The 19,325-nt window shown below is 45.3% G+C and overlaps 1 pseudogene across 1 annotated transcript in view; it reads right to left on the minus strand.

Moving 5' to 3' along the window:
* Positions 1 to 17,543, minus strand: part of LOC310868279 (crystallin J1B-like) — a 41,813-nt pseudogene extending 24,270 nt beyond the window's left edge. Inside the window, exons 1-4 of the transcript XR_014571067.1 lie at positions 17,497 to 17,543; positions 15,724 to 15,790; positions 11,127 to 11,306; positions 9,814 to 9,912 (exon numbers count right to left, since the gene is read on the minus strand). The product of XR_014571067.1 is annotated as a crystallin J1B-like (transcript). The remainder of the gene's footprint in view (positions 1 to 9,813; positions 9,913 to 11,126; positions 11,307 to 15,723; positions 15,791 to 17,496) is intronic.
* Between the last annotated feature and the right edge of the window lie 1,782 nt (positions 17,544 to 19,325).

Here is a 19,325-nt window from a genome sequence, read left to right on the forward strand (position 1 = left end):
CAGTGGCTGACTGGGCCAACATCCTGGCGCCGTTTCTCACCGGGGAACCACAACGGGCGTGGGGAGATCTATCCCTCGCAGATTCCCGAGACTACCAGCGGCTAAAGATAGCGATACTCGCTCGCCAGGGCCTCAGCTTACCGGCACGCGCACAGCGTTTCCATGACTGGACCTTCCATCTCTCTCAGCCACCCCGCGCGCAAATAGCGGCCCTGGGCCGGTTGACTCATAGCTGGCTAACGACAGCAGGTGACTTGCCCGCAGTAGATAGAGTAGTGATCGATAAATGTATCAGAGTGTTGCCGCCAGACGCCCGACAGTATGTAGCCCAGGTTGCCCCCGGCTCGGTTGACGAGCTGGTGAACCTCGTAGAGAATTACATGGTGACCCTGGACGTCATGAAAGGAACCAGGAGCGAAGCAGCGAAACCCAAACAAGAGGAGCGCACAGGACGGGATAAGAGGGGACCGCCAGCGGGCCGCTCACCACCCCGACAGCGCACGGGCAAACAGGAGAGGAGCCCACGGAACCAGGACCAGGCCCGCCGCTGTTACGTGTGCGGCCAGGCTGACCACCTTTCCTGGTCCTGCCCAGATCGTCACGGGGGCGATGTCCCGATGCCCTCTGCGGCTAGCACCGACGCCGGCAGACGCTGCCTGCACACGGGCACCGACCGCCGCGGCCACACCAACCTCCCGGTGAGAATCAACGGCGTCGATACGGAGGCCCTCCTGGACTCAGGCAGCGCAGTGACACTGGTCCACGCCGACTATGCCGGGCCTGTGAGCGAGACCACCATGCCCGTCAGCTGCGTGCATGGAAACCAGCGTGACTATCCAGTAAGCAAGATACACATTCAAACCACCCGCGGCACCACACTAGTGTCAGCGGGTGTAGTGCCAACCCTACCGGTCCCCCTGCTGATCGGATATGACTGCACCCTGTTCGAGCGACACTGGCGCCCCGGCCGCCAGGGAGGCGATCACGCCGCCGCCGACGCCAAAACAGACCACAGCCACCCCGCGGAGCACGACCCGCATGCCCAGCGTTTGGAGCCCCGTCTGACGCCTCGAGAAGTGACAGCTCCCACAGCGCTGACGACCCCGGCACTGAAGGGGACCCCGGACCACCCTGCAACCCAGGAGCGGACCCCTTCGCTGAGTTCCCCAACGCGGACACCCCCTCCTCTCCGAGGGTAGGGGAGTTCGCTACAGCACAGTGGAGCGACACCAACTTGGAGATGGCGCGGCAGCGCGTGGACGTCATCGACGGACAAAAGCAGAGCGGGGTGAGTGTACTGAATTTCCCCTACTTTATGTGTAAAGCTGGACTGTTATACCGGGTGGTTAAGGACAAGCGAGAAGAGGAAGTAGAGCAGCTCCTAGTACCAAAACAGTATGTCACTCGGGTGCTGTATCTTGCACACACGCATCAGTTAGGCGCGCACCTCGCTGTGCAGAAAACCTATGAGCGTATACTGGCAAGATTTTACTGGCCGGGAGTTAAGAGGGCTGTTGAAACCTTTTGCCAAAGTTGTCCTGAGTGTCAGAAAACGGCCCCGCGGCCCACATATAGAAATCCCCTAGTACCGCTGCCTATTATTGAAACTCCATTTGAGCGTCTAGCCATGGACATTGTGGGACCCCTCCCGAAATCCGCTAGAGGGCACCGTTACATACTGGTAATACTCGATTATGCCACCCGGTACCCCGAGGCCATCCCGCTCCGCTCTGCCACGGCCAAAACAATAGCACATGAACTTTTAATGCTATTTAGTAGAGTCGGAATACCGGCGGAGATTCTTTCGGATCAGGGCACCTGTTTCATGGCACGCATGCTAAACGTGCTGTACAAATGGCTAAAGATCAAGCGCATCCGCACCTCTATTTATCACCCCGAGACGGATGGCTTAGTGGAACGCTTTAACCAAACATTGAAAAAGATGCTCAGGAAACTAGTTGACATAGACGGGAAAGATTGGGACCAGCTAATCCCCTATGTCCTCTTCTCTATTCGCGAGGTCCCCCAGGCGTCGACAGGTTTCTCCCCCTTTGAATTGGTATATGGGAGGAGACCCCGGGGACTGTTGGACATAGCAAAGGAGGCGTGGGAAACGCAGCCGTCCCCGCACAGAAGTGTAATAGAGCATGTTGACAGGCTACAGGAGAGAGCGCGCAAAGTCTGGCCCATGGTGCGCGAACACATGGAACGCGCACAGCGGGACCAGGCGCGCATCTACAACCGGGGGGCGCGCGTGAGAGAGTTCCAGGTGGGCGAGCAGGTGCTCGTCCTCGTGCCAACCAGCGAGTGCAAGTTCCTGGCCAAGTGGCAGGGGCCCTACGAGGTGGAGACACGCATCGGCCCGGTCAACTATAGAGTGAGACAGCCAGGCAGGCGAAAACCCCATCAGATATACCATGTTAACATTCTTAAAAAGTGGCACGCGCCTAACACTGTTCCCCCCCGTCTCTCACTCACCACCTTCTCCCCACCTCCCCCTGTCCCCATAGGAGAAGACCTGTCACCGACGCAGCGGCAGGACGTACAGGAGCTGCTTAGCCAGTGCGCGGATGTGTTCTCGGAACGGCCAGGACGCACGCATGTCATCGAACATGACATTGAAACCACCCCCGGTAAGGTGGTCCGTCAACGGCCGTACCGCATACCCGAGGCGCGCCGCATAGCGATCAAGGACGAGGTAAAGCAAATGCTCGAATTAGGCGTGATAGAGGAATCCTACAGCCCCTGGGCCAGTCCTATAGTAATAGTGCCCAAACCAGATGGCTCATTGCGCTTTTGCAATGATTTTCGGAAGTTAAATGAAGTGTCCACGTTTGACGCGTATCCGATGGCTCGCGCGGACGAGTTGATCGAGCGGCTGGGCCCCGCCCGGTTCGTCAGTACACTAGACCTCACAAAAGGGTATTGGCAAGTCCCATTATCGGCACGGGCCAAGCCAAAAACCGCCTTCTCCACCCCGGAGGGCCTTTTTCAGTATACCGTCCTCCCGTTCGGTGTCCATGGAGCACCCGCCACGTTTCAACGGCTAATGGACCGGGTCCTGAGACCCCACCGTGACTTTGCCGGAGCATATCTGGATGACATCGTGGTCCACAGCGCCACCTGGCGGTCCCACCTACAACACCTCGAAGCAGTGCTTGGAGCGCTGCGTAAAGCCGGGCTTGTAGCCAACGCCAAAAAGTGTCGCATCGGCCTGACGGAGACAGATTACTTGGGCTTCACAGTGGGACGAGGCTGCGTCAAACCCCAGCGGAAGAAGGTGGAACGGCTGAGGGAATGGCCCCGACCGATCACCAAGAAGCAGGTGAAATCATTTATGGGGCTCATTGCCTATTACCAAAAATTTATTAAAGACTTTGCCACTCTTGCAGCGCCACTCTATGACCTGACCAAGAAGAGCCTGCCCCACCACGTAGGTTGGACCCCCGAGGCGGAGGAGGCTTTCCACACGCTGAAAGCGGCTATATGTGAGGAACCGGTCCTCATTGCCCCGAATTTCAGCCAACCTTTCGTCCTCCACACCGATGCCTCGGGAACGGGGGTAGGAGCCGTGCTCTCGCAGGTCATAGACGGAGAGGAACACCCAGTAACGTACGTCAGTCGAAAACTGCTCAAGCACGAGCGCAACTATGCCACGGTGGAGAAGGAATGTCTCGCCATCAAATGGGCTATTCATCACCTTCGATACTACCTCTGGGGGAGGCAGTTCACCGTCATCACAGATCACGCCCCCCTGAAGTGGATGTCCCGCAACAAAGACAAGAATGACCGCGTTACCAGATGGTTCCTCGAGCTGCAGAATTACAAGTTCGATGTACAACACCGGCCCGGGAAGGAAATAGCGCACGCAGACGCGCTCTCCAGGAGGTACGAGGAAGGGACAGGGACTGAAGCTTCCGGAGCCACCGGCAAGCTTGGAGGGAGGATGTGTGGCATGTCGCTAGGCAACAGGCCGCCAGGTAGGCATGGGTCCCGAGAGAGCCAGTGGGAGAGAGGCAGAGTGCAGCAGAGAAGGCCACGCCCACCACTCGGCCAGCTGGTAGACAGCCGCTACGTGCCCGCCTACATGTTGTCTCAAGTTCATGAATACCAATCAAGGCCACCTGTGGAGCCAGACAGAGAGACAACATGTAGGCGAGGCTGCCTCTGCCCTCACTTCTCCCATGACGCTCTCAGAGACAGGTCGGGCCATGCACTGGCGGTAAGCGACTCCACTCACACACACACACACACAACTCACAGCGTTCTGTATGTGAAGGGGCAAAGCACTAATTCATCTCTCTCTATCCCATATACAGGCAACACGCTCCGGATACTAATTCCATTTACTCACAAACCCACTGGTGAGATTGAGACGGGGAAGGGAAAGCCCCCGTCAGTGTGTCTCAAACCAGGCGGGACATTTATAAGACTGTCACAGATTCTCCGTGAGGAGGGGTAGGGATAGAGCCGGCCAGCGCCACCCTTAGGGAAAGAGGGGAAAGCCTGGAGCTCCCACCACTGACATTGCTTATAAGTTGTACATTATGATTTGATGATTTTGATCGCATGTCCAAACCCACGGATCTGTATATAATAAAACCGCCTGTAGGCGAGATGCTGTACCACTGAGTGTCCTGGTGTCGTTCAGTCCCCACAATGTGTACTATAAAGTGCTATGACTACATAAAATGCAATTCTAGTGCTGTCTACGTAACGAGCTATAAGTCTGTCTAAAATACTATCTATACTGTATATACACCTTCTAGTCAGGCGATATATAAAAATAGAACTTCTGGGAACTCAGATTAGGGGATATAGAACTGATACTAATCTGACAATACATTCCTTATAGGCATAAATTATGTCTTCACCAATGTGTTTGTTTTGGTGTACTGTCTAGTGTAATTAACACAATCACAAATGTGCTTTTCGTCGACTAACTATGACGAGAAATGTTTATGTCGACTACCTTTTTGCACTGTCGAAAACGACATGAAAACTAAGCTATGGTGACTAAAACTATGACTAAATATACTGTCGATTTCGTCAATGAATAAAAACTAGACTAAAATGTTAGGAAGGGACTAGTGGACGAGAGATTTAGTATAAATCATTGTACACTTGGTTGCATGCTGAAAATAGCAGATCTACAAGCTCACGAAGCGGCACAGAGCAACGCGTTGTGAGCTTGTAGATCTGTTATTTTCAGTGTAAAATCCATTACGGCATCAAGGCCCGCCAAAACACATTTTAGTTAAAAAAATCAACTGTAGATTTAGTCGACAAAAATCTTATGATATTTAGTCGACTAAAACTAGACTAACACTAAAACATTCCAGGTGACTATAGTAAAATGTAACTAAAACTTAAATGAAAACGTTTCAAGAGACTATTATGACTAAAACTAAAATAGAAATTTGCTACCAAAGACAACACTGCTTGAAAAGTGGCTATACAATTTACAATTTACAATTTAGGCATTTAGCAGACGCTCTTAATCCAGAGCGATTTACATTTAAGCAAGAACAAAAGCATGGGAATACATCACATAAAAGCATTTATCATGAAACATGCGTAAGCTAAGAAGGTAACAGTGGAATATCTATATGATGAAACTATACATACACTATACATAATAAACTATACATATTCACTACTATGCTATACATATGTACTATGGCGTGCTATGACTATATACAATACAATTATAGTGCTGTCTACATAACATGCTATAAGTCTGTGTCAAATGCTATCTAAGCCAACAGAAATGCTATCTAAGGGGTTAGGGTAAGTGCTATGGGCCATGATGGAGTCTGAAAAGGTGGGTTTTCAGGCTACGGCGGAAGATTGGGAGTGATGCTGCAGTTCTGACTGCAATGGGAAGTGCATTCCACAGTTTTGGAGCCAGAAGGGAGAAGAGTTTGGGACGTGTGGAGCGTTGTCCCGGCGTTTTTAGTGAGGGTACTTCCAGTTTCCCTGCGTTGGCTGATCTGAGTGCGCGGGAGGGTTTGTAGGGTTCAATCATACTTGTAAGATATGGGGGAGCCATACCTTTGGTTGCTTTGAATGCCAGCATCAGAGTTTTGTATTCTGTGCGGGCAGCGACCGGGAGCCAGTGGAGGGAGCGGAGCAGGGGGGAGACATGTGAGAATTTTGGCTGGTTGAAGACCAAGCGAGCTGCTGCATTTTGGATCAGCTGGAGAGGCTTAAGTGCACATGCTGGTAGGCCAGTAAGGAGGGAGTTACAATAGTCGAGTTTTGACAAGACTGTTGTCTGGATTAGGAGCTCTATGGATTCAGAATCATGAAAAACCCATTTTGGGCGCTCTGTCATGCTATTTAGAGCCAAATGGAAATTTGCATATATACGTTGTTAATGGTACACCAACTTTCAGCAGCTGTCACAGGGCTAGGAAAACTTTCTTCGTATGGAATTTATTCCCAGATTGGAATTCTTTCTGATAATCATCCCTGTCCTATTCATAAAGTGGTATGGAAGACTGACACTGTACCTCCTTTCTGTTCATAAAGTGGTATGGAAGACTGACACACTGTACCTCCTTTCTGTTCATGAAGTGGTATGGAAGACTGACATACTGTACCTCCTTTCTGTTCATAAAGTGGTATGGAAGACTGACACACTGTACCTCCTTTCTGTTCATAAAGTGGTATGGAATACTGACATACTGTACCTCCTTTCTGTTCATAAAGTGGTATGGAATACTGACATACTGCACCTCCTTTCTGTTCATAAAGTGGTATGGAAGACTGACACACTGCACCTCCTTTCTGTTCATAAAGTGGTATGGAAGGCTGACACTGTACCTCCTTTCTGTTCATAAAGTGGTATGGAAGGCTGACACTGTACCTCCTTTCTGTTCATAAAGTGGTATGGAAGGCTGACACTAAACCTCCTTTCTGTTCATAAAGTGGTATGGAAGACTGACACACTGCACCTCCTTTCTGTTCATAAAGTGGTATGGAAGGCTGACACTGTACCTCCTTTCTGTTCATAAAGTGGTATGGAAGACTGACACACTGCACCTCCTTTCTGTTCATAAAGTGGTATGGAAGGCTGACACTGTACCTCCTTTCTGTTCATAAAGTGGTATGGAAGACTGACACACTGTACCTCCTTTCTGTTCATAAAGTGGTATGGAAGGCTGACACTGTACCTCCTTTCTGTTCATAAAGTGGTATGGAAGACTGACACACTGTACCTCCTTTCTGTTCATAAAGTGGTATGGAAGACTGACATACTGTACCTCCTTTCTGTTCATAAAGTGGTATGGAAGACTGACACACTGTACCTCCTTTCTGTTCATAAAGTGGTATGGAAGACTGACATACTGTACCTCCTTTCTGTTCATAAAGTGGTATGGAAGACTGACATACTGTACCTCCTTTCTGTTCATAAAGTGGTATGGAAGACTGACATACTGTACCTCCTTTCTGTTCATAAAGTGGTATGGAAGACTGACATACTGTACCTCCTTTCTCTTCATAAAGTGGTATGGAAGACTGACACACTGTACCTCCTTTCTGTTCATAAAGTGGTATGGAAGACTGACATACTGTACCTCCTTTCTGTTCATAAAGTGGTATGGAAGACTGACATACTGTACCTCCTTTCTGTTCATGAAGTGGTATGGAAGACTGACATACTGTACCTCCTTTCTGTTCATAAAGTGGTATGGAAGACTGACGTACTGTACCTCCTTTCTGTTCATAAAGTGGTATGGAATACTGACATACTGTACCTCCTTTCTGTTCATAAAGTGGTATGGAAGACTGGCATACTGTACCTCCTTTCTGTTCATAAAGTGGTATGGAAGACTGACATACTGTACCTCCTTTCTGTTCATAAAGTGGTATGGAAGACTGACATACTGTACCTCCTTTCTGTTCATAAAGTGGTATGGAATACTGACATACTGTACCTCCTTTCTGTTCATAAAGTGGTATGGAAGGCTGACACTGTACCTCCTTTCTGTTCATAAAGTGGTATGGAAGACTGACATACTGTACCTCCTTTCTGTTCATAAAGTGGTATGGAAGGCTGACACTGTACCTCCTTTCTGTTCATAAAGTGGTATGGAAGACTGACGTACTGTACCTCCTTTCTGTTCATAAAGTGGTATGGAAGACTGACATAATGTACCTCCTTTCTGTTCATAAAGTGGTATGGAAGACTGACATAATGTACCTCCTTTCTGTTCATAAAGTGGTATGGAAGACTGACATACTGTACCTCCTTTCTGTTCATAAAGTGGTATGGAAGACTGACATACTGTACCTCCTTTCTGTTCATAAAGTGGTATGGAAGACTGACATACTGTACCTCCTTTCTGTTCATAAAGTGGTATGGAAGACTGACACACTGTACCTCCTTTCTGTTCATAAAGTGGTATGGAAGACTGACGTACTGTACCTCCTTTCTGTTCATAAAGTGGTATGGAAGACTGACATACTGTACCTCCTTTCTGTTCATAAAGTGGTATGGAAGACTGACACACTGTACCTCCTTTCTGTTCATAAAGTGGTATGGAAGACTGACATACTGTACCTCCTTTCTGTTCATAAAGTGGTATGGAAGACTGACATACTGTACCTCCTTTCTGTTCATAAAGTGGTATGGAAGACTGACATACTGTACCTCCTTTCTGTTCATAAAGTGGTATGGAATACTGACATACTGTACCTCCTTTCTGTTCATAAAGTGGTATGGAAGGCTGACACTGTACCTCCTTTCTGTTCATAAAGTGGTATGGAAGACTGACATACTGTACCTCCTTTCTGTTCATAAAGTGGTATGGAAGGCTGACACTGTACCTCCTTTCTGTTCATAAAGTGGTATGGAAGACTGACATACTGTACCTCCTTTCTGTTCATAAAGTGGTATGGAAGACTGACATACTGTACCTCCTTTCTGTTCATAAAGTGGTATGGAATACTGACATACTGTACCTCCTTTCTGTTCATAAAGTGGTATGGAAGACTGACATACTGTACCTCCTTTCTGTTCATAAAGTGGTATGGAAGGCTGACACTGTACCTCCTTTCTGTTCATAAAGTGGTATGGAAGACTGACACACTGTACCTCCTTTCTGTTCATAAAGTGGTATGGAAGACTGACATACTGTACCTCCTTTCTCTTCATAAAGTGGTATGGAAGACTGACATACTGTACCTCCTTTCTGTTCATAAAGTGGTATGGAAGACTGACATACTGTACCTCCTTTCTGTTCATAAAGTGGTATGGAAGACTGACATACTGTACCTCCTTTCTGTTCATAAAGTGGTATGGAATACTGACATACTGTACCTCCTTTCTGTTCATAAAGTGGTATGGAAGACTGACACTGTACCTCCTTTCTGTTCATAAAGTGGTATGGAAGACTGACATACTGTACCTCCTTTCTGTTCATAAAGTGGTATGGAAGACTGACACACTGTACCTCCTTTCTGTTCATAAAGTGGTATGGAAGACTGACATACTGTACCTCCTTTCTGTTCATAAAGTGGTATGGAAGACTGACATACTGTACCTCCTTTCTGTTCATAAAGTGGTATGGAAGACTGACATACTGTACCTCCTTTCTGTTCATAAAGTGGTATGGAATACTGACATACTGTACCTCCTTTCTGTTCATAAAGTGGTATGGAAGACTGACATACTGTACCTCCTTTCTGTTCATAAAGTGGTATGGAAAACTGACATACTGTACCTCCTTTCTGTTCATAAAGTGGTATGGAAGACTGACACACTGTACCTCCTTTCTGTTCATAAAGTGGTATGGAAGACTGTACCTCCTTTCTGTCGGTGTGGGTCGTTGATAGGCAGGTCGTACACGGTTCCGGACCCAAAGAACTTGTAGGTGCGTCGGGTCAAATCCTCCACGTCGAGACCTGTCGATAAACAGTAAAAAACGGTCATCACAACATGTACATGATGTACAGTCTGGTAATGATGTAATCGGGGCCATGTCTTCATGCCCCCTTTAAGACCGTTTTGACCTGAGATCAGATTCTAAAAAAAAATCTTCTACATCCTGACAGTTTTCTGTTAAAGCTATGTTTCTGTGTCAGTCGTTCTTCGGTTTTTCAAAAAATAGCAGACCTACAAGCTCGTAGCGCGCCACTCGGTGGCGCGCTATGAGCTTGAAGATCTGCTATTTTTCAATAGCTAAAGCATAACATAACATAGTGTACAAATCTACACTCTCAGAGTTACAGACCTATAATAAGGGTCCATTTGGTTCCACACTATATCATTTAGCTGGGGACCCCCTGGAACTCCCTCCAGGACCCCTGGGGGTCCCCGGTACCCACTTTGGGAACCCCTGATATATACAGTATCATAATGTTTTTTATGACAGAAGCATTTATATTTAACTCATGATCAGATCTGTATGATGGAAGCATACCAATTTAGGCCTGACGTCGAAATTAAAAAAATGTCTAAATCTAAATCATGACAATGTTCTGAAAAACCTCATGTTTCTATCAGTGATGGTCAATATTCGATTAAAGGTTTTATGACATTCATTTTCATTTATTTTTCTTTTTTCTTTTAGGTTTTATGACCTCAAATACACCCAAAAAAACCTGAACTTTGAACATTCAGTGGATTTTCTGTGGTCTGAAGTTTTCTTTGGGGTTTTTTGGGCCTTTTGAGCTACAATGAAAACAGGCCACACAGTGAAAACAGTGACATCTGCTGGCAAATCCCATTGACATATACAGTATGGGATTTGCAGTAAGTGATGTCACTTACTGCCGGCCAAATCAGAGCACCTGTTTGAGCCAGAAAACCCCAGATCACAGAACATCTACTGAATGTTAAAAGGTCATGGTTTTCTGGTGCAATTGAGATTAGAAAACCTAAAAAAAAACAAGAACAATTCCAAAACCTTTTTTTTAATGTCACAATCCCTTTAAGGACCCCAAAAATGATCTCTATTTGGCCGCCGACCCCAATCTGAAAATATGTAGTTCCAGGGACGCCCACCGAAGCAAAGATTTGAGTTAAAAACGTTCGCTCTGAAAGAATATATATTCAAAGATTTGTGCCACATTTTCACAAAAAAAAGCAGATCTACAAGCGTGTAGATTATTTCTACCTCCACAGAGACTCAGGGACTCCAGCAGGACGTAGGCCTGGTCTCCGTAGCAGGTCTGCTCCCCGGTGGCCCGGAGGTAGAACGGGTTGGCCGACGCGGGCCGGAACTCTGGACACGGCTCCGCCTCGGACAGGACTTCTGCCAGGCGCTCCGGCTTGTAGATCCAATGCATGGGCTGGGCTGCAACGCATGGGAGGAGAGCATGCACGCACGCACGCACGCACACACACACACACACACACGTCACACACACAAACACAAACATAATTGCTGTCGATTATTGTCAATAATATCATTACATCACGGGAACCCCTTTTGGTGTTAGCATTATTATGTTATGCTTTATAGCTATTGAAAAATAGCAGATCTACAAGCTCATAGCGCGCCACCGAGTGGCGCGCTACGAGCTTGTAGGTCTGCTATTTTTGAAAAAAATCGAAGAACGACTGACATAGAAACATAGCTTTTTTCAGAAAACTGTCAGGATGTAGAAGACATTTTTTTAGAATCTGATCTCAGGTCAGAATGGGTTAACCACTTCAGTCCTATATACTATAGTGGTAGAGAGACCGGATGGGAACCGCAAGCTTATAGGTTGCCGGTTCGATCCCTGTGGGCTCCTCCCCCAGAGTTAGTGTCAAAGTGTCCTTGAGCAAGACTCTGAACCCCCTAATTGCTTCCGATGAGCAGGTTGGTGCCTTGCATGGTTTCCTCCGCCATCGGTGTGTGTGTGTGTGAATGGGTGAATGTAATGCACAATCTATGTAAAGGTGTGTGAATGTGTGTGTGTGAATGGGTGAATGTAATGCACAATCTATGTAAAGGTGTGTGAATGTGTGTGTGTGAATGGGTGAATGTAATGCACAATCTATGTAAAGGTGTGTGAATGTGTGTGTGTGAATGGGTGAATGTAATGCACAATGTATGTAAAGGTGTGTGAATGTGTGTGTGTGTGAATGGGTGAATGTAATGCACAATCTATGTAAAGGTGTGTGAATGTGTGTGTGTGTGTGTGTGTGTGTGTGTGTGTGTGTGTGTGTGTGTGTGTGTGTGTGTGTGTGTGTGTGTGTGTGTGTGTGTGTGTGTGTGAATGGGTGAATGTAAGGCACAATCTATGTAAAGCGCCTTGGATAAAGGCGCTATATAAATGCACCATTTACCATTTATATAAATTAACCATTTACCATTTGCTTTGGCTGTAGGACGGCGTCTGTTATCAAACCTTGGAAAACAGGAAATTCTGCATAAAATAGTGAAGTAGTATAATAATATATTTATAGTATTTCTACATTGTGGTGTTGATACTTATATCTACTTTTATAAGTACTTTCCGCGCCTCTGGGGAGCAGCTATAGCCTGCATGATTTAACCCATTCTGAACGGGAACCCATTTTGGTGTTAGCATCATGTTATGCTTTAGCTATTGAAAAATAGCAGATCTACAAGCTCGTAGCGCGCCACCGAGTGGCGCGCTACGAGCTTGTAGGTCTGCTATTTTTTGAAAAATCGAAGAACGACTGACATTTTTAGAATCTGATCTCAGGTCAGAATGGGTTCATCAGACCAGTGTGTGTCCAGTGGAAACCTCGTATGAATCTGATCTCAGGTCAGAATGGGTTCAACAGACCAGTGTCACAGTGTGTGTCCAGTGGAAACCTCGTATGAATCTGATCTCAGGTCAGAATGGGTTCATCAGACCAGTGTGTGTCCAGTGGAAACCTCGTATGAATCTGATCTCAGGTCAGAATGGGTTAAAGGTGGACCCTGGCTTTGTTCTGGTCTTATCTTCCTCGTAGCAGATTTTGTAATTGACCGATCTACAAGCGCTTGCAAAGCGTTGTGAGCTTGTAGATCTGCTATTTTCAGCATGCAACCAAGTGTAAAATGACTTACTGTATACTGGATCTCTTGTCCACTATAGTCCCCTCCTAACATTTTAGTCTAGTTTTTAATCTGTTGACGGAATTGTCAATGCATTTAGCCTAAAGGTTTTAGCCGAAATTGTCAATGCATTCAGCACTTACCCTATACCCCCTTAGATAGCATTTATGTAGACTTAGATAGCATTTGATACAGACTTATAGCATGTTATGTAGACAGCACTATAATTGCATTGTATGTAGTCATAGCACGTCATATAGTACATAATGTATAGCATAGTAGTATATATGTATAGTTTCATTATATATATATTCCACTGTTACTTTCTTAGCTTACGCATGTTTCATGATAAATGCTTTTTATGTGATGTATTCCCATGCTTTTTTTGTTCTTGCTTATTGTAAGTCGCTCTGGATTAAGAGCGTCTGCTAAATGCCTACATTGTAAATTGTAAATTGTAAGTTCATCATAGCCTAGTTTTCATTTCGTTTCCATTTAGTTTTCGTCGTTGAAAAAAAGGTGGTCGACGAACATTTTTTTTTAGTTTTAGTCGACGAAGACACTGAGTCACTGCTTCTTATCAGCAGAGGACAGCGTGCATGTGTGTGTCCTGATGATTGTGTTCTGATGTGCACAACACCAGCGTGCACGTGTGTGTCCCATGCTGATTGTGTTCTGATGTGCACAACACAGCGTGCACATGTGTGTCCTGCTGATTGTGTTCTGATGTGCACGACACCAGAACAGCGGTGGAAAGCTCACAGTGTGTCGCTTCTGCTATTTTCAGACAGTTTTCTGAAAAAGCTATGTTTCTATGTCAGTCGTTTTTCGTTTTTCCAAAAATAGCAGACCTACAAGCTCGTAGCGCGCCACTCGGTGGCGCGCTACGAGCTTGTAGATCTGCTATTTTTCAATAGCTAAAGCATAACATGATGCTAACACCAAAAGGGGTTTCCGCCCAGAATTAGGGTTAAATAAACTTGTGAAAAATGGGACATACGTACTTTTACTGTGGTTCTTTTACTCAGGTAAATGTGGAATAGACCAGACTTTTACAGGTACGTATGACTCTAAATTATAGAATTGATACTTTTACTTCACCCATTTTGGGTGGGAACCCCTTTTGGTGTTAGCATTATGTTATGCTTCATAGCTATTGAAAAATAGCAGATCTACAAGCTCATAGCGCGCCACCGAGTGGCGCGCTACGAGCTTGTAGGTCTGCTATTTTTGGAAAAATCGAAGAACGACTGACATAGAAAACATAGCTTTTTCCAGAAAACTGTTAGGATGTAGAAGAACATTTTTAGAATCTGATCTCAGGTCAAAAAACAATGATAGAGAGATATATGGTACCATCTCATATAGTCTGTGTAACCCACATTCATCACAGCCTGCTCTGTAACTAGATCACAGAACCATGACCCACTTCTGGCATCATGGAACATTTATGGCATTGATGTGATTACATTTACACAGTCAAATTAATGACTTGTCAAACATATAGTCCAATATGTGATCTACATGTGACTTATATTGATTTTAACCTGGCACCAATATTTACACATCTACACATAGGCCCCTTTTCCACCGGTTGGTTCCCAATGGGAACCGGTTCAGTTCTTTTCCACCGGTTGGTTCCCAATTAATGGGAACCGGTTCAGTTCTTTTCCACCGGTTGGTTCCCAATGGGAACCGGTTCAGTTCTTTTCCACCGGTTGGTTCCCAATGGGAACCGGTTCAGTTCTTTTCCACCGGTTAGTTCCCAATTAATGGGAACCGGTTCAGTTCTTTTCCACCGGTTGGTTCCCAATGGGAACCGGTTCAGTTCTTTTCCACCGGTTGGTTCCCAATGGGAACCGGTTCAGTTATTTTCCACCGGTTGGTTCCCAATGGGAACCGGTTCAGTTCTTTTCCACCGGTTGGTTCCCAATGGGAACCGGTTCAGTTCTTTTCCACCGGTTGGTTCCCAATGGGAACCGGTTCAGTTCTTTTCCACCGGTTGGTTCCCAATGGGAACCGGTTCAGTTATTTTCCACCGGTTGGTTCCCAATGGGAACCGGTTCAGTTCTGTTCCACCGGTTTGGGAACCAGTTCAGTTCTTTTTGGTTCTTATTAGCTCCAAATAGCTCCAAAATTGGAACGTTATTTATGAAATGAGTGTGTCAAAACCATACCTATGTTAGATTGTTATCACCATGAAACTTCCCCAGTTGATTTGATTTGAGTTGATTTTAATATGCAAATGATCGGCATTATCCCATTTTGGGTGGGAACCCCTTTTGGTGTTTTAAACATTATGTTATAATTTAGCTATTGAAAAATAGCAGATCTACAAGCTCATAGCGCGCCACCGAGTGGCGCGCTACGAGCTTGTAGGTCTGCTATTTTTGAAAAATCGTAAAAATGTGGCGCAAATCTTTGAATATATATATATTCTTTCAAAGTGAATGTTTTTAAACCAGGTCTAAATGGGTTAAATAAGAAAATATGCACACAATATATATATATATATATTTTTAAAGCTACTACTGTGGAAGAGTTATCATATATTAATTTACTTGTATTGGACCTATGGACAATTTTATATAGGTCTAGTTTTGGAGCTCTGGCTCATGGACACCTTGTGAGCGGAAGACTTTGAGAAGCACTGATTTATAGAAGGTGTTTGTATAGAATGGGCCTGAAGCAGGTCTTCTGTTGATCTGATCTTTACCTGCTGCGTCGGCCACCGCTGCCCCAATGATGGCGCCGATGGCTCGCTCCGACACGTCCACCGCCATCTGCCAAACAAACGCATACACGTAGTCTGAAAACCCACCTCTTCAGACTCCACCATGGCCCGTAGCACTTGCCCTAGCCCCTTAGATAGCCCTTCATGTCGACTTAGATAGTATTTTAGACAGACTCATAGCTCGTTACGTAGACAGCACTAGAATTGCATTTTATGTAGTCATAGCACTTTATAGTACACATGTATATTGTATAATATAGTAGTTTACATAGATACTCCACTGTTACGTTCTTAGTTTATACATGATTCACGATAACTACTTTTTATTATTATATTATTTATGTGATGTACTGTATGCCATGCTTTTTGTTCTTGCTTAATGTAAGTCGCTCTGGATCAAGAGCGTCTGCTGAATGCCTAAACTGTAAATTGTAAATTGTGATCGGGGACGTGCGGAGAGTGTTATAGAGAGGCAGGGGGCTGAAATCGCGTAAGAGGGCACTTTTGGACAAAAATATAAGATCTACAAGCTTGCAACGCGTCACGCTTGCGACACGCTGAGAGCTTGTAGATCTGATCTATTTTCAGGGCGCGACCTCAACCGGCAACTCTTTATCTACTGGAGATGCTGGTGTAACGACATCTACGAGCTCAGAACTCGATACAAAGCTCAATACAAGCACGATCTACAAGCTTGTAGATCAGCCACTCGGTGGCGCGCTATGAGCTTGTAGATCTGCTATTTTTCAATAGCTAAAGCATATCATAATGCTAAGACCAAAATGGGTTCCCGTATAGAATGGGTTAACTTAGCAGTGTTGTCTCTTGAATAGTTTTAGTCACATTTTAGTCACCCGGAATGTCTTAGTGTTAGTCTAGTTTCAGTCGACTAAATGTCATAAGGTTTTAGTCGACTAAAATCCACTGTTGATTGTAGTCGACTAAAATGCATTTTGGTGGGCCTTGATGCCAATCATTTTTACACTTGCTGAAAATAGCCGATCTACAAGCTCACAACGCGTCGCAGATCAGCTATTTTGTAAATAGTGTAAAATGACTCGTACTGGATCTCTTGTCCACTGCTATACGTTCTTACCACATACTGTAGACACTCGTAGTACGTACTAGTACTAAACTAGTATGTTCTCACTAGTATACACTATAGTATTAAACTACAGTATATGTTCTTACCACATAGACACTCACTACGTACCAGTACTAAACTAGTGTTCTCACTAGTATATACCAGTGTTGTTTTTGGCAGCAAATTTCTATTTGAGTTTTAGTCATAGTCTTTGGACTGAAACTTCATTTAGTTTTAGTCATATTTTAGTCACCTGGAATGTCTTAGTGTTAGTCTAGTTTTAGTCGACTAAATGTCATAAGATTTGCCAAAATACATTTTAGTCGACTAAATCAACTGCAGATTTAGTCGACTAAAATGTATTTTGGCGGGTCTTGATGCCGTCATAATGAGTGTTTTTACACTAGATCGGCTATGCAACCAAGTGTAAAATGACTCATACTGGATCTCTTGTCCACTAGTCCCTTCCTAACATTTTAGTCTAGTTTTCATTTGTCGACGAAATTGTCAGTATATTTAGTCTCAGTTTTAGTCATCGTAGCTTAGTTTTCATTTAGTTTCCATTTGTTTTTGTCAGTGAAAATAGGTAGTCGACGAACATTTTTCGTCTTAGTTTTAGTCGACGAAAACAACACTAGTATACACTAGTATTAAACTACATGTGTACTTACCACATAAATCCTTTCTCAGCGTCTTCCACTAACTGTCCAGTTTGACTGACGCTGTCAGTTATGTGACATAATAATGTGAGGGTGGAGCACACACACCATCTGGCCAGCTGGCTGATGATAACACACGCACACACACACACACAGACGCGCACGCAAGCACACAGACACGCACGCACGCAGTCAGGCAGTCAGCTGTTGGAGAGAGAGAGAGCAAAGGGTCGTCATGCAGGGGCCACGTTTGACCAGCAGGGGGTGTGGTCTCCTCCAACACAGCACTGATGCCATGATGATCAAACGTTTACTGCAGTGTGGGGGAATAAGTCATCATAATAATAATAATAAACTTTATTTGTATAGCACCTTTCATGACATGAAATGCAGCTCAAAGTGCTTTACAGAACAATGGAGAATAAAAGAAAGAAAAGCAAGGCATAAAACATAAAAAAAAATATCAGCAGTAATGCAATACAGTGAGGACAAGACATTTTAAAGATCAATTAAAAGTGTAGCAGTCTAGATGTTGAGCTATATGCTTTAACCCATTCTGAACGGGAACCCATTTTGGTGTTAGCATCATGTTATGCTTTAGCTATTGAAAAATAGCAGATCTACAAGCTCGTAGCGCGCCACCGAGTGGCGCGCTACGAGCTTGTAGGTCTGCTATTTTTGAAAAATCGAAGAACGACTGACATTTTTAGGATCTGATCTCAGGTCAGAATGGGTTAATCAGACCAGTGTGTGTCCAGTGGAAACCTCGTATGAATCTGATCTCAGGTCAGAATGGGTTAAAAGTGTCTACAGAGGCTGCATGCCTGTCGAAGGTACAGTGGGAGTTTGTTCCATGCCGTCGGCCCCTAGAAGCAGAAAGCTGCTTCACCGTGTTTTTCTGTTTCGCACAGCGAGCAGGCCAACAGTGGACGGTTTGGGACATATTTAGGCAGGCAGTCATCATGTAGTACTACTACTCAGAGTAACTAACGTTCAGCTGCAGGGGACCCCCGGGGACCCCCTGGAACTCCCTCAGCATTAAAGGGTTGGATCGGGGGGGTCAGTCCCTGCGACATTGTGGCAGTTCACCCTGCCACTATAACAGCACATCACACACATAACACTCACACAATAGCCAGGGGCCTCGTCCATTAGTTTGGTGAGTGCACACACTAAAACTGGTATTAACATTGTTCCTGTGCTGTTTTCCAAATGTATTGTTATTTATTTCTTTATTGTTTACCATTGTATATGTATCAAGGGTATGACTTTTGTTTCTTGTTTTACCACAGTATATTCCCTGACTTCTGTGCAGAGGCAAAAAGCACCAGAGGAGTGGCCTTATATGGAGGGGGAGATCATGATTGGTCCATGAGTGGACCATACCATCTGTGGGTTTTGTTTGATAAAAGGGTAAATGGTGCATTTATATAGCACCTTTATCCAAGGCGCTTTACAGAGATTGTGCATTACATTCACCCATTCACACACACATTCACACACCGATGGCAGCGGAAACCATGCAAGGCACCAACTATAGCACATCGGGAGCAATTAGGGGTTCAGTGTCTTTGCTCAAGGACACTTCGACAGTAACTCTGGGGGAGCCCACAGGGTTCGAACTGGCAACCTTACGGTTGCCATCCAGGCACTCTACCGCTGAGCCACCGCCGCCCCGCCGTTTAAAGAGAAGAGTTATGATATGAATACTTGTTTGAGTAATATGGTCAATAGACCAGGTGTTAGACTGCATGGTGTTTATACCATTATGGGAATTATATATATTGTCTTTGGACATAATGGGCTAAACTGGGTTGTAACTTGTAAGTTTCAGACAGGGT

The sequence above is a fragment of the Protomyctophum parallelum genome, assembly GCF_964188405.1.
Source record: "Protomyctophum parallelum genome assembly, chromosome: 12".
NCBI lineage: Eukaryota > Metazoa > Chordata > Actinopteri > Myctophiformes > Myctophidae > Protomyctophum > Protomyctophum parallelum.